A 6,248-nucleotide genomic window follows, 5' to 3' on the forward strand; every position below is an offset into this window, starting at 1 on the left:
TACTTTTGCCTAAAACATCCCTCAACAACAATTCACCGTTTATTGTGAATATCATACACATGTATTACTTATTATCTGGTTAATAAACATTATTAAAAAAAAAAGTACTCGTTCTCGTCCGATCACGAAAGTCAAGCAGCGCTGGGCACGGATAGTACTTGGATGGGTGACCGCCTGGGAACTCCGTGTGGTGTTGGCTCTTTTATTTTTACATCGAGGAAAAGACATGTTTTAGTATTGCACAATTATTACCATGCATTATATCAAATATCTCATAGGTGTACAAATAAATTATTGAATGTTTTAAAACTAAAAGAAATCACGTTTCTTGACATGCAGAAATTTTATGATAACACATTGATATCGTCAAATTGTTATTCTATATTTTCGACTTTGAGTATACAGGGAACCACCATTTAGTGATAACACTCCCGTTGCTGGTTTGATTTATTCACGTGGCACTGTGTGGTCACTGGTAAATGCACTTTTCACTGACACGTAATCCGGCTCGAAGGACCAAAATGTTTCGACCATTCGCGGAGAGACGCGATCACCAGAAAGCACGTCAACGAGAGGCGTAAATTCTCGTTACAATTAGATAATCGACGCCACGAATTGATCGATCCCCTGATTTCTGTTACGACAATAGGGGTGGTTCAACTGAATTTACACTGAATTAACAGGTATAAATTAATGTTTATTCCAACAACTTTATATAGAAGATAGTTACACTGATGAATATGTATAAGTTAAATAAGTGATTGATTTAAGGATAGAAATTCGGTAATGACATGCTGACTATTCTAACGGTGAAGAATAAGTAAGTTAAAGCGACGATGCTGTGTCGGAGAAAAGCTAATGATGGGCGTGTCTTAAGCAAGGGACCATCGGATTTGTTGATGACAATTTTGGTTAGGAAAGTGAGGGCAGTAGACTTGCTTCTGATTGGATAAAAGAAGGTTGGTGGACAAGGAAGGGTCTTAGCCGCCCTCGATAGATAGCTGCTAGTGTAAAGCATCGTACGTGAGAAAAACTAACTTTCCTGTGTCTTCTCGTAGTAAACAATAGGCTTTGGAAACAAATCAGTAAAAGCATGTTTGTACGGTCTGAAGGACTTTAGCTAGAAAATGCCTGAGATTTATGATAGGTCCCTAAGACTATTGAGGCTATGCCTTAAGGACGTGCGGACATCTGGTTGCCATCTTGCCCGCGGTGTGTGGCCTGGTTTAGGTAGAGTGTCGCTCGACGTAACACTGTGAAACCTAGAAAACGGTTGTTCTTGTAATATCTGTGGTTTAATCTGTAAATGTATAATTTTATCTGTAAATTGAAATTTTTATCTGTAAAACCTACAAAATTAGTAAAATATTCGAAATTTGACCTTAAGAATATTCGTAGGACTTTTGGGGGAGATGTTTCTAGAACATCCAAAATTTAAGTTTCAAGGACATTTGTAAGACTTAGAAAATGGACGTTGCCAGGACATGCAAAATTTAAGTCTCTCGAACATCTTGGGAATGTTCACAATGGATATAGGATGTTCGGATATAAACTTAACATACAAACATAACAGAGCGCATCAGAAAAATAGAAAAATGACTGCAAGATAAAAGCAAACTCCAGTCAATTTAACCACATTACATTTACAATACGAAAACGGAAACCACCTAATATCCAATTGAATGGCACGCACATAACACAAACAAACCAAGTTAAATACTAAGACTCCATTTAGACTCATAACTTACACGTAATCAGCATACTAAATCAATTATAAACAAAATACGGATAAAATGAGACAGATGTGCTGGCTAACTAGTCGAAATTCTAAACTCAGCATAGAAAATAAATTGAAAATATCCAAAATGATAATAAAACCAATTTGGACGTACGGAATACTACTATGGGGGATAGTTGCAATGAGTCAGGTAAATAAACCAGAGTCGCTTCTAGAAAATACTCAGAACAGCAGTCAACGTCCCATGGAATATCAGAAACGGGGATATACGCAAAGACCTAAAAATACTAATGGTCAAAGGAGAAATTGGCGGATACACAAAAAAATACAAAGAAAAAATGGCAACACATCCAAACCAATTGGCTGCTGAAACGAGCAAAACCCATATAAAAAGAAGACAAAAAGGAAAACACCTCACTGACCTCATTAAGGAAATAAAATAGACATACTGGAAGATGTTATCCCGCTGATGGCAGCCATCCACATGTTATTTAGCAATAAAGTTAGAAAAATTTATCAAATGTCCAGCTGGATAAATTGCAAAGTACAAATTAAATTTTCTTTTATTTATTATTAATTTATGATCAATTCTCGCATTGAGAATTTTCAGTAACTTTCTCTGGCGTGGCGCAGTGACATGGCTAATTATTTATAATAAGTTAATACTTATTATAGATAAGTATTATAAATAAGTAATTATTACTTAATATAAATATCTAATTAAATCTAGTGCTTAGGTCTAACATGTAGTAGAAATTAAATAAAAAAGAAAAAAATATCGAGTGTTGTGTCATAGTACGGTCAAACCACGACCCTTCCTAAGACGGAAGAGAACAGCTCTTGACCTGGTTCTTCGCATCTGCGCCATTGTTGATCACTCAATCTGGGGATGAAGGATAACAGTTTGCTTCTTTTACCGAATGGTTTATGACACTGTTGATGCTTGAAGAGTTTTCGGGTCTAGACTCTTCGGTCTCGCTCAGCAGTGTCATAAATCCTTACCTATTCTATGGTCTTGAACAGTATATTTGCATTTTTTTACATATTATAGAAATTTCATTGTAGTATGTACGTATAAAGCTTGTGTAAAAAGATACTACTCAACTTTTTAGTATTTTAACCCTTAGAGTGCTATGGATGCATATATGCGTCTGGCGAAAGACATCGGTGTGGACTAAGGACGCATATATGCATCTAGCGAAAACCATCGGTGTGGACTAAGGACGCATATATGCGTTTGTCAATTTTTCCGAGCACCTACGCAAAAGTAATACTATTACGTTTATGTGAGATAAATATAAATGCATTTCAATGTTAATGCCGCGTTCGAAGAAACTGTCTTTTCTTTTTTTTATTTAATACTTTGCATTCACAATTTGTCCAATTTGGACATTTGGTAGAATTGAATCTGTCTGTGAGAGAATATTGGTCTACGGACGAACTGTTGAAAAGCAATATTTTCCACAAAATAATAGCACGAGATCGATACATGGTATTATTACAAATGTTGCACTTCAACGATAATAATACAGTAAATGACGATCCTTTAGCAAAAATACGACCAGTAATCGCACAACTGAATTATTAACTTGTGTTATATTTACTAAATTTAGTTTTCTAGTTTATTGTTTTCTAGTTTACTACCGAAATTCTAGTTTATTGTGAATTTCAATGTTTATAATAAATAATTAATACTAAAAAGTAACGCTCTTGAATCATTTAATCTCGTGCAAAAGAATTACTATAGCTTATTACGATTTGCGCTTTGAATAGTCAATCAACATAGTTCAGTATAGCGAAAAAGTATTCAGTCCACAGCGATCGTCAGCGCTGGCCGCGCGCCGTCCGTACGGACCGCATAGGCCCCGAGTATTCAGCACTCTAAGGGTTAACGTGTAAGAAGCAAAAAAATGTCTTCTCTGAAGAGTATTCAAACTAAGAGTATTTATTTAATTCATTTAGTACAAATTATCTTACTTCTATGGGAAAAAGAAAGAGTTTTAATATTACGTTATTGATAAATTTAAAAAACATAATTTTCCTTTTCTATCTATCTCACAAATCTGTTGTTTATAAAAAAGAGCATTAAGAATAGCAGGAACACCCTGTATACTACCTGGTATTACTTTAAGTTAAAATATTTCCTTTTTCCTTAAACTGTTTAAAATATTGTATCTCATTAATTTATTTAGGTGCTTCGTAGAAGAAAAGCTTGGTTCAACATTTGTTGAATCCAGATCTCCACCTTTTCATAAATCGTTTGAAGAAACCAGTTCGATCACGTCTATATTTTTCATTCTCTCTCCCGGCGTTGATTCGTTCAAGGTAAGAAATTTATTCAATAGCTACAAACATTTTTTATGCATAACGGATCTGTTAATTTTTTTTATTTACATAACATCACATCGGCTTATTAGTTATTAACAACCATATAGTGTTGTGTTATCAATCGAGACAAAAATCCATTAGTTTGTTTATAGTCTACTAGAATATTTTCTAAAAGCTTATCAAAATTTGTCTGGATGAGCTGTTTAAAAGTTTCCCCGCTTTAATGAATGAAATATTTATCTCAGGAATGGAAAAGAAAATTTTACTGAAGATTCGTAAGAACGATCAACACAAGCATAGAAAGAATACTGAAAAGGAAACACCCAGCTGATCTCACAAAGGATATAACCTAACAAACACGAAGATGGTACCCCGCTGGGGGTAACCATCCACATGCTATTCAATCACATGTTACAACATTTTACCTAATATCCCACTGGACAAATTGTAAAATTAAAAAATAAACAATAAAAAAAGAAAAGATTCGTAAGAATCCTTTGTGTTCTTTTTTGTTAAGTTCTTCGCGCCTCCAAAGTTCTGGACTAAATATCGTGCGGTCCCTTACAATCTGCTTACTAAAAGGCATCACTACTATCTCCACTCCGTAACAAGATCCTTTAAACGAAGTCTACTATTTATTCTTTTTCTCATTCGCGACCAGACGCGCGCAACCGCGAAGTTAAGTCACAACTCTGTGACTACAAAGTATACGGAAAACATACATATATATGTCGGAGATGAAAGAACACCGAAGCCTTCCCTTTGGAATCTTGGGAAAATCCCCTAACACTTTAATCTAGATTCTACCATAGCCGTAATTAAGCAATTGTCGTCATTCAATCCGATAGTAGTTGTTCGACATTTGTGATAATGAGCTTGGGCTGGAGGCGACAACCAGTCGCCGAACGTAGTCGCGGTCAAGGGATGAGGGTTTTCTCTAACAAAAGGTATGGAGTAACAGTATAGCTCTCCTTAAAAAGAAATAGTTGTAGCGGCACTCGACAGTAAACATTCCAACGGACCCTATTCTCCGGGTAAGATGATTACCAGATGTCGATGCATCTCCACGGTACATATTCAGCTAGCCCGAGGACCCGTTACAAATCTTAAGATTTAGTTAACTAAAGTCCTTCAAACAGACAAACAGTCTTTGTCTCAACTATGGAAAGATAAGGGAAATCTATTTTTCTCGCGAACGACGCTTCTCGCCAGCAACTTTCCCTCAGGGGCGGCTAGCATCCTTTTCTAACCACCAATATGGAAATTGACCAATTAACAGCAACGTCAATTTCCCTCACTTTCCGGACGAAGTCATCGCTCCACGAATCCGATCATCTCGTGTCCTTAGATACACCCCATGTAGTTTTCCTCTGTAGCGATGATGCACGATGATGTGACGGAGGGACATTCTCTCGCGAGGTCTCATTACCGAATTACATAGCGCCCTTACGCTCGGTGGATCTTCTACGTTTTAACAAAGAGTTAGTCCAGTAATACTTGTACCGTAGACAAGGAAGTGGGTACATCTGGGACTTTGGAAGAATGCGCATTTTGTTATCCCGTTGACCGCGGATTCGTTATCGAACCTAGGATCATTGTCATTAGCATCTCGAGTATCTAATTACCACGGTTACTTGTCGAAATCTGCACTAATCATATTCGCACTCAATATCTTCTCTATTGCATGACAACAATGTCTAATCACAACGAAGATTCGTTTCACGCCCCTAACCTCAACCCTAATCATAACGTGAACCCGACATATATATACGTGCTATGCACATGTGCGAAATAGTAGAATAGCGCGCGACTGAACGTGATTTTGCTGTTAGAATATCAGGAGTCCTTACTGAGAATTTTTTATTTATTTATTTATTTATTTATTTATCTAATGTATAACACTATTAACTTGTAATAATAATAATATATATAATGTATAATATTGTATGCAATATATAACGCTATATAGGGTGAAATTGTAGAAACGTTATCGACCCTCGGATTTCTATGATTTTTGAGTATGATGTAGAAATATTTTGAACAACTTTTACCTATGTACTATACTGTATATAAGGAATGAACTTGTTTAGTTTTCAATATATTGGCAAGAAACTACCGGCTCAATTATAGTGTATTTCTGCCTATAGATGTTCATCGTGACAGCGTATGCGTCGGTCTGGTT

The 6,248-nt window shown here is 36.0% G+C and overlaps 1 long non-coding RNA gene across 1 annotated transcript; it reads left to right on the top strand.

The window, feature by feature from the left end:
• Window positions 1-820: 820 nt before the first annotated feature.
• Window positions 821-2,263, top strand: LOC122577535. The gene is made up of 3 exons (XR_006320365.1): window positions 821-959; window positions 1,059-1,230; window positions 1,399-2,263. It is a non-coding gene; the product is annotated as an uncharacterized LOC122577535 (long non-coding RNA).
• The last annotated feature ends 3,985 nt before the right edge of the window (window positions 2,264-6,248 follow it).

Source organism: Bombus pyrosoma, unplaced genomic scaffold (assembly GCF_014825855.1).
Source record: "Bombus pyrosoma isolate SC7728 unplaced genomic scaffold, ASM1482585v1 HiC_scaffold_4727, whole genome shotgun sequence".
Classification (NCBI taxonomy): domain Eukaryota; kingdom Metazoa; phylum Arthropoda; class Insecta; order Hymenoptera; family Apidae; genus Bombus; species Bombus pyrosoma.